Here is a 10,533-nt window from a genome sequence, read left to right as displayed (position 1 = left end):
AGGCAGACATCTCTGCAAGACCCAGACTTTTGCAAGGGAGGGAGACAAAGCAAGCAAGAGATCACAGAAAATGTGCATGCTCTTCCTTGCACTGACATCAACAGGCACTTTGCCATGCCTCTGGCCTAGAGAGCTGAATATTCCCTGGGAAGGGATTTTTGCACCCAACTTCAGCAGGTGGATGATCTGCTGGAGATTTGAACCAAAACCCAGCACTCCCATCACAGAGAAAGAGAGAGAGGGATCCTGACCCAAATCTGAACTTGAACTGGTCTCCATTGTGAAGAGATGAGCTGGATGGAGAGGGAAGTGTTCAGGATTTGGCTGGAAAGGAGTTGTTTGGTGCACGCTGTTCATTCCCTGTCAGCAGCAAAGCAGGTGTGGAGCATGCACCAGAGCAGCAGGAGGCTCTTTGATACCAGGCTGGATGATCAATGCATCGGGTGCTGCGTAACAGACAGGCTCCCTCCACACCCCATGCCACTAATGGAGCCAGTTCTCAGTCATTCTGCTGAAAAAGGAGTGTGCTGGGCACCTCACTTTGTAAGGGGTTAAAGATAGCCTTGGGGAGGCTTTCCTCAGGTACAAAGAGGGGAAAAGCCAGGAACACTCCTGTTATCAGCCTTCAATGTGCCAAGGGAGTTGTGACCACTCTCCAGGCTGTACCTATATGTCCACATATTTTACTCCTCTCATTTTCCCCTTGCTGCCAGCTCCTCTTAGTAATGACAGATGTTGGAAGTGTAGCTTTGCTTCAGCTGCAGCCGTTCAGGTCAGTAGCCGTAGGAGCAACCATGACAGCAATGCAGAGGAGCAGCATCCTACAGAACTGGATCCCCAGCAGCTGGCTCAGCCGCATCAGCCAAGTTTGGGGGTGGGGAGAAAGGGGAGAAAGAAAAGGAGCACCAGGGAACTGGGATGGGGGGTCTAAGATGGAAAGAAGGATAAGAGGGCCTATCTTTGCCCATAGTCCTGCTCGTTTGAGCCCCTGGGAAATGCTGCGCTCATTTCCCAGGCCATGTCTTACAGTTACGTGATGATGGATAAAACCCATTGCATGGGGCCTCTTCTCAGCAGCTCAGGTTGCAGAGAGCTGAACACAGCAGGAACTGACTCCCATGCAGTGCCCCTAAGTATTGTGTTTCTCTGGAACAAAACAGAAACATGTTGGGGGCGGGAATGCCAGCAATGCATGTAGCCCATGGAAAAATGGCAGCGTGGCTTGGATCCCTTCTCAAAGCCACATCTCTGCAGGCGAGCAGTGCTGGCCCCAAAAGCAACTTCAGAGGCCTGACGACCAGCAGAGGTGCCAGCAGAGAGCCAGGGGAGGAGCTGGATCACGGCAGGAGGAGATGAACAAGAGGCTTGTGTCTGCTCTTAGGCTATATGCCCACTGCTGAGCATGGTCCAGCAGCAGAGAAGCCAGTCTAGACCAGAGCCGACACTGTGAGATTCACCTCGCTGGAACTGGGAGATGTATGCAGAGTTCAGGGCTGAAATGTCCGTGATGAAGATACAGAGCCAGGTTCCTGCTTGGTGCAGGACTTTTCTGACTACAATGGAGTTACGCTTATTTCCACCCACACAAATGAACGTGGCCTAAGTAGGATTTGTAGTGAGTGAGAGTGAGATATACTCCAGTGTAATCAGGGAATTACCAGGCAACCTGACTGCTATCTCTGGGCACAGGCACCTGGGAAGGAGATGTCCCTCCCATGCTGGGATTAATGCCTTGCACAACACTCAAAACCAGATGGATCTCCCAGGGATGGGAGACATTCATGGCAGACTCAAAACTGGAAGTGCAAGAACAAAATTACTCCAACAGACAGAGAAAAAGGCAGTGTCACAGGGAGATGTCAAACCAGGCTGGCTATGAAGGGGTGGGAGTTCAAGGGGCACTGGAGACAGGTCAGGTCACAGAGCATCAGTCCAGAAATAAGTGACTTTCAATCCAAAATTCATTGTGAGGTAGGAGGTAATCTGTGCTCGAGTTCAAGTCAGAGCACTCACAGTCACACATACCACTAAGTCTCCTAGAGCTAGTGCTGGCAAAATTGAACTGAGGGAAACTTGCCAGTTTAGAACAGTGCTGGGTGAATTACTTGTAGTAACAAATATGTTTGATTAATTATTTTTCATGGTTTCAGATTATTTGCAAACTTGATTTTGATTTGTATGAACATATTTGTTAGAGGAAATTGCTTTATGCAAATATATTCCAGCTGGGGGACCTGTGACACCAAGAAGTGCTGTTGAGCCTCAAATGGCCTCAGTGGTGCCTGGCAGAAGGCGAGGGGGGCTGGTTCACTCCTCCTCCAAACAAGGCATTTTCAGCCTTCCCAGATGTGTTTAGATGCAGGTTCTCTCTTATATAGTATTTGCAGAACATGAATCAGCCTGTAAAAAAAAAACCTGGATGTGTGTTGCACTGCTAAAATTTTACATACTGGCTAGCAGAAATCAGAAAATCAGCCATGGCTGTGCAGGCAAAGCAGGGCCACAGCAAGATAAATGTGTACGTGATTAAAATGTAGGCTAAAAATGTCGTATCACCCCCCAGGGGCTAAGTTATCGAAAGGTAGTAATTTATGGATACCAGCCATTGGAGTTGCTCCCTTAGCCTCAGCAGCTGAGGTGAATGTTGTGGCCTCATCTGACTAAGCCCAGCACAAGGTGAGTTAGGGACACTCCTCCGTAGACTTCACAACTGCTGAACCAAACCCAGAGCCTCGTAGAAAACAGGCAGGGTTTTTTGTCTGAACTGCATGGAATTTGGGGAAGAAAATGGTTTGCATGCAGAGAGGCACTAAATGCTCTTTCTGCCCCTTTGCAGAAAACACTGTCCTGTAGTTTGCCGGTGAGCTCAGGAGGAGCAGTTCAGTGCTGGCTAAATCACAGGAGATTAATATGGATCAAATCTTAAGAGATCAAAGGGAGCACCCTTTGAGGAGCTGTGGGAGGAAGGGGTTTCTCTTTTTCATTAGTGCCTGGTTGTCAAGCCTTTTTCTAGCCTAGCACCTGAGTTCCTGGTATATCTGGGGCTTTGCAAAGCAAACGCTTTCCTCCATCCATCTGCCTGTGAGCCACCGCTGGTCCCATGGAGAGAGGGTACCTGAATGTTTCCATTTCTCCCTTATCTCTCTGTTCCTCTCAAACTCCTGCCAGCCTGTTTATCGCACAGTTTTGAAAAGAAAATTGCCAACTTCACACCTGTCAGGTTTAACTGATTGCCTGTCGCTTGGAGGGAGGGAGTCCATCCGTATAGCCCTGGCTGCACAGGCTCTGCTCGCCCGGGGAAATGTCTCCATCCCTCGAGGAACAAAACACTTCATTTCTCATCTCCCGACCTCATCTCATTGTCCTGCTGTAGCTCCCAGCCCTTTCAATTACCGCTTTACAATAATAATGAACAGTAGCTTTCTGCTGGCACACAGTTTTGTCCACCCAAGGAGCGGATCCCATCATGAAACTCTCATCCTCTGAGGTCCATTATTTCCCCACTGTTCAAAAGAGTGTCCTTCCCTGGGGGGGTGATACAGAGAAGTGAATGACTTCGGCCAAGGTGTGCAGGGAACCAGGGAGATGGCTCAGGGGTGGACTCAGGAGATCTAAATCCTTGTCTTGCTCATCGGAGCACACTTCTGCCTATGGGATATATACAAACACAAGCTCGCTGTCGCCATCCCCAGCAGGTGCCTTTCCGCAGGTCCAGTGCACACCCCTTCCTGTACCCACCCTGAATCTGCAGAATCTGGAGGAGATTTAATTCTGGCTGTGCCCTTCCTAGTAACTGAGCCAAGGAGGAGGTAGGAGAAGGAGCAACAAGTAGGAGGGACACCCAGTCCAGCTGCTGCCAGCTGTGCAAGGTCCACGGCTGTTGATCTGATTGCTGCAGCTGTCTGGGATTATAAATGGATCCCACCAGAGTGGGAATGCCGAGTCTGGATGGCTCGAGTAAACACTGCAGAGCAGTCCAGAAACAATGGCATGGAGGCTTTATAACGGGAAGGAATCATAATTAAATAGAAATTAGTTACCTAAATGGTCACTTCCTGGGGTTTTGTTGATGTCCGATTAACTTAACTTTTAATTTGCATAAGCAATAAATGTTTAATTATGTTATTAATATATTTGAGTTGAGGAGCTTATGGGGTTTTATAATTGGCATTTAACTAGATAGTTCCAGCATATTAACTGATGTTTTATAGCTCCATGCGAGGTTTCCCAATTACAACTGACCTAAAAATTTGCTTGGAGGACCTGCCTTGAAAGTGTTACCTGAGCAACAGAATAGGGGGAGCTGAAGAGGAGCCCGTCCCCGCATAGAGGAATGTGCGCAGGCAGCTCTGCACCCTCCACAGAGGCTTTGAGACCCCTCTCCCCTTCCTAGGATGCTCTTTCCTTAAGGCCCACAACCTTCCCTGTGTCAGAGAGGGGGTCACCTCCCCTCTCTCAGCATTCAGCTGACTGCTGAGCCAAAAAGGCTGACACACAGCAGAGGTTTAGGGTGGGGAGAAAGAGATTTAGAGATGGGGAAGGCTTGTCGGTGGGTTGCAGCATGACCTTGTGACTGATTAGCTCTGGCAGCCTCTGGGACTCTGTGTTCAACTCCCAGCCCTTGCTTGTTCCCCTGTTCCTCTGCTGCAGGTTGGCACCAGTTTCTTTCTCACCAGGGAGGTGTTAAGGAACATCCTTTAAGGTCCAGTTTCAATAGACTTACTAAAAAACTGTACTCAGGCATCTTCTGCATTCTTCCCTTCTGGGTCCTCTGTAAAAATACAGGTGCTTCAGCAGGGATACAGAGTATTGCAATGGCTGAATTACAATGTCCTATTAATGGGCTTCTTTACAAATCCACCGACCTCTGTCTCATCCAGGGATTGCTGAGGTGGTCATTGATTCTACAAGCCCTATGGAAGCATTGAGTATCATCAGACCCACCACCCCTCCTTGCGGACTGTGTAGAAACATGCCCACTGACGGTGATTCCCTCTTGACAACTCCTTCTGAGACCTGTCAGTTAGCCGTTCTTAATCTATTTTCTATTCCATCTCTACACTTACTTCGATGAGATGACTGGTTTAGTAGGCAAAAAATGGCATTGTGTTTGACTGACAAGACCCATTTCCCATGAACCGTGTAGACTGGCATCGATTGTATTCCTGCCTTTTAATTCTTTATTAACTGGAACCTGTGTTAGCTTTTTCTTTGGTGCCAGCAAATCACCCTCTAGTGTTCAAGTCATTCTCTGTGTCCTCTTCCAGTCTGCTAGAATTTAACCTTCTAGAATTTAACTATTTCAAGAAATAGTAAAAACTAACAACAGTGAGTTAGCGATCTCCTCAGCTAAGTCTTTCAACCTAACTGTTTGCTTATAGTAAGTGGAGTATCCAAGGAGATGGTGTCCAGCAAGCTCCTCAGTCTTGTCATCCTCCAACATCTGGAAATTGTTTTGTCATCTCAGAAGACACAAACAAATGTCTGTTGGTCTCCAGAGACAGATCATGAATAGTGATTCAAATCTTCTGCCTTTTCTGAATCATTACTGCCCTCTTGACCATATCCATCTGGTAAAGTGCCTATAGAGCATTGCAGATATTTTGTTTTTCCTGTTGTATTCCCCAGGGTAACTCTAGCTTTTGTATCAATTGCCTGTCCTTCACATCTTCTCTTTCGTCCTGACCGCTCTCTTTCCAGCTTTTCCATTTGATCTATATTGGAGATAGGGGAAGCTCCCCGTGTGCAAGCTAACAAACACCCAGCTGAATAAAGTTACATGGCTAAATATTGGTGGTTACATGCTAAGGCAGAGACTGTCCCGCAGAACTTGCAAGACGTTTGAGAAGTTAGGAGGGAAGGTATGTTAGGAGTCTTTCATTGCCGTTAACAGGAGGGAGAAATCAGGAAAAGGGTCAGGAACATAAAGTCTGACTTGCCTTCTGCATCATTGTCCCTCTCCTGGAGTAGGATTGAATGGGGGCGGCCGGGGACATGCTGCAGCTGCTTTCACTAAGTCAGTGCAGGCCTAGTGACCATCCTGGCTTGGGAGAAGCAGATCTCACCCTTGGCACTGCCGGTGAGGAAGATGTGTGTGAGGAGCAGGAGGGGAGGCAGTGGCACTGGAGTCCAGGTCAGAGCCACATGAGCATCCAACAGCTTCATTCTTGCACATCGCTCCAGAATGGCTGGCAGCTCCCTCCCTGCTCCAGGAGACTGAAGAGTCATTCTTTTGTCTGGACTGCAGCAGGTCTCAAGGGTATTTGGCAAGCTGTGGGAGAGGAGAAAAGGAAAGGGTGCATGTGAAGAGGCATAGCAGCCTCGAGCCCTCCTTGCTGCTGCAGCTGCCAGGGGAGATAAGAGAACTGTAGCCCTGTCCACCTTTCCATTTGCACGACTGTTCATGCACTTTTGACCGGATGATGGAGAAGCAGAGCAGTTCCTCCTCGCCCTGCCACACATACCCTGTGTCTACACTTAACTGCCAGCAGTCTCTCTGTGTAGATGCAAACAGGGAGCTGATCTCATCTTTTGGGGACATCCAAGATACAGCTGCCCCGTGCTGTAAGCATCCTGGAGGCAACAGGCGACAAATACAGCCCAGGGCACATGGCCAAGCAGAGTGAGACATTCCCAGGAGTGCTGCTGAAGATTGTTGAGCAAATTAACTCTATTAACGCAAATGATAAGAGTCTGAGCTGCAGTCCCTGTACCTTCTCTGACAGAATTCATCTGGTGGCTGCTTGTAATAGCATGCACCTTAATGGACTCATCAAGGGAGCAAGGCTGTATCACGGGCTAAACATGGATTTGGGACCATGCTGTGCTCTGGGCAGCTATAGCAGGCTGCTAAGATCAAGAGAGACACGCTCTGGTGTAATGGGGTTCAGGATCTGGCCCCTTCATCCCTCCAGGAGAGGCAATTTCAAGTGTCATCACCTCCTCAAAACTGTACAGCGGAAGAAATAAATTACTAAAGGGATTTGATCATTCATTACTCTGCTGAGCTGCAAGGAAATGAAGCAGAACTAAAATTAAGGGCTGGGAGGCAGAGGAAACGTCAGATAACATTTCCCATCTTCAGGGCCCATCTTCTCCCCCAAAACAGGCTGGGGCACTCTCCATACTGCTGCACTGAGCTGTGAAGCCCCTGGTTCTGGGAAGGCAGGGGGGTCTGCGGAGTTGGCCAAGCGGAGTGGAGAGAGGGCAGGGTGAGGTTTGTGCAGGATTTGGATAGATGGGTTAGAGACAATAAGGTCATGTCTGGCCCCTCTTTGCTAGAGCCACTGAGTGGCACAGAGAGACAGGCACATCCCAGAATCTGGAGTTAATGCAGGCATTTCTTGACTGAGTGGGAAGCGTGGGGATGTAGCATGTGCATGCACATACAGAGGGGCTCAGTTTCTACGGCTGGACACTGCTGCAAATGACTGCTTGCTGTTGCACCCTCTGAACAACTGGCTCTTACTGTTGCAGAGTGATGACTTTGCTAAGCTCTGTCCTTTCATACAGAGAAAAGGCTTCCTTCCTAAGCTCTCAAACCATGTTTCCAGGTGCTGTTTAACAACTGCTACACTTTGCTCCAGGAGCGGAAGAAAAACCAGCCCAATAAGAGGTATCTGCAGGGGAGCTCCCACTACAACAGCTACTCTGCAGAAGTCAGTCCTCATCTCTGCTGGATCCCATGGGGTTAACACACTGCTCCTATTGCTGCTATCCAAACCCCATCTTTGTTAGTGGCCACTGGGAAGCATTGCAAGGGAAGGTCACGAGGGGTTAAAGCCGCATTCCAGACATGCTTTTGCAGCCAGATGCTTACTTCTGCTTAACCAGATGCTACTTAACCAAGGATGACTCTGCTGCTTCCCCTGCAGGAGAGGAAAGGGAGAAAGCTGGTCATTACTGGAGAAAGCCGAGATGCCTCCACCCTTGGTGAATGGCAAAGCAATTGCCTTTGCTGGAATGTGTGTGAAATCTCCACTAATATCAAGCACATCCATGTGTTCACTTGCAGTTGGGCATGCTCTTCAAAGCAGGCACCCCAGGGAGGGCTGGATCTGCACACCACACTGCCAAGTTCTCCCAAAACCTCATTAGAGACAGGCAAGTGGTTTGTAAAGCCTTTAAGTGCCAGTTGGGCTAGTAAAAATTAGAGAGGAAAGCAAAGTGGGCGGGGATCTTAAAGGGATGTTGTGTTAGTCCTAGACAGTGGGATACCTATGCTCCGAATGCACTCAGGACCCAGGGGATACCCAGTCGTCTGGTCTTCAGCAGAAAGGAATTAGAGAGGGGATATATCAGGTCACTCATAGAGGGGCTTGGCAGTTGTGAGGGATTCCCACTTGTGGGAGGGAGAGGAAGGACAACGCAGAGAGCGGTCAGGCGCATTTGTTTGTTTAACCACCCTTGGCAATCCTGGCTTTTGGCCCCACTCAAAATACAAAATATAACCGAGACCCTCCCAGCACCCGTTTGCTCAGACCAGATGCAGGGAGGTGCAGCAGCAAGCGGAGGCGAGCTCCCCCACCTTGCCAGGGCCCTGCAGACCCAGCCTGTGCAGCGGGGGATTTCCAGGGGAATGAGCCTGAAGCCCTGCGCGGCAGCAGTGTCAGGATTGCAGCCATGGCTTGGCACTCGCACGCGTGCTGGCTAATTGTGTAAATGAGAGTTACATCAACAAATACCCTGGCGGGAGAGGCTGTGACGGCTTTTAAAATTCCTTCTGACTTATATCAGGGCATAGAGGCAGAAAAGCAGCTCTGCCTTCATTTTGGTGTTTAACCTTTGCTTGGCTGGCTGCATCTCCAGCTCCTGAAGTGACACAAAACCAGAAGCACCTTCTCTTGCTAGCAAGAGAGGTCCTCAGTTCTTTCTGTAGCTGGAGTCGTCTCTGGGAGGCAGGGATGGGGAGGGCTACTGGATCAGCTCTGCTCTTGCTGTGCTTTTGTCACCAAGTGAAGCCCAAACACTCCTCCTGCTCAGAAAACCCTGCCAGCCACCTTTGCTAACCAAATTGCTCCTCTTCCCCATGCTGAGGTCTAACTCCCCCTCTTTCTCTCACCATATGTCATCAGATGAACAGCACTTGGTAACAGAGCTGGTTCTGGATACTGCAGGGGTTAAGTGGTGCTGCAAACCGCAAATTGACAATTGAATATGGATTTGTGTTTGCACGGGGACAGATTCTCCCCACTGTGAAGTGCTTTCATAAGTGTTTCTTGCAGCCTGGTCACCTCCACCTGCAGTTAGGCAAGGATCTGAGCTGGAGCAAGGACTGAGCAGGACTTAGGTGGGAGGAGACCGAGATGTTGTGTTCCCCTTCTCCTCCCCACTTCAGGCCAGGACAAAAGGAAGGGCATGAAAATTTTGGACTCAGCTCTGATGGATGAAGGAAATGCTGCTGCTGAGGGGGCAGAATGGCACTTCAACCTCACACATTAATGGTCCAGTGCCACTAGCTCAGCTTTCCAAGCAGTGTCTTTCCCTTCTTAATCCCTTCTATCCTCTGGATGCTTAGTGTCCCTGCAAGGGATTCACTTTATATACACAGTGAAGGGAACTGCCCCCAGAAACCTACCTCAGCTCTGCCAGCTCACATCTCTGGCTCTCCTGGGAACAGCATTTCATTAACCCTTTGCAAACACGAGGCGTCATGAGGCTCTGAACCAGCTTGTGCCTGGGGGTGTGTATGCTATTGGAGCGTGTCTCAAATTGGCCAATCCTGCTCTTGTCTTTAAAACCAAACTGGAGATGTATTTGTTCTGCCAAGCTTTCCAACTCAGTTTAATTTAGCTCTGTGAACTTGCCATGTCTCGGGCTCCCTGGAATATGTCAGGTGGGGTGTATTATAAATACGCATTATCTGATCTTATTGTCTTGCTCAGGTTCAGCAGGCAGAAAGAGTCCAGCAAGCGCTGACTCCTTCCACTGGATCAGGGTGACAATCCAGGTCACAGACAGGCTTACTTTGAGTTGGCACTGTACCAGGACAGGCTGCTTTAGAATGCAGGCTGTATATGCCTCTGAACAGGGATGCAGTTGAGCACCAAAGTAACATTAACTCTAACAAGGCTGGCAGCTAGAAGAGCTTCAAAGAAAGCATAAAGAAAGGAGAAGAATCACGATTCCTTCCCATTGATTTGCAGTGTGTCTGTGAGCAAGGCAGCACATTGCTGAGTGCCTTGGCTAGCCAGCCATGAAATAGATGGGGATTTGTTTTGTCTGGGGAGGTGATAAATGGAAAGGGAACCCTACTTTGCAATTGGTTACAGATGCAGGCAGATCTTTGAGCGAATGGCTTATCAGAGGTGTTGTGTGTTGTTATGCTGGTTTTCCGCGAAGCACTGAGGGATCAAGTTGAAGTTAGGAGGCGAAGACGGGAGAAGAGTGTGCAGCGCTCTGAGCCCACTAGCTTCACTCAGAGCTGCAGTGAACTGGGCCCAGAGACTGACTCAGCTTCCAGATTTACCTGGGGGTGCAGGTCAGTGCATTAGCAATTAGGTGGGGCTCAGGCTTTCCCTGGGGCAGCTGAAT

The sequence above is a fragment of the Calonectris borealis genome, chromosome 24 (assembly GCF_964195595.1).
Source record: "Calonectris borealis chromosome 24, bCalBor7.hap1.2, whole genome shotgun sequence".
NCBI lineage: Eukaryota > Metazoa > Chordata > Aves > Procellariiformes > Procellariidae > Calonectris > Calonectris borealis.
This window is presented reverse-complemented; position numbering follows the sequence as displayed.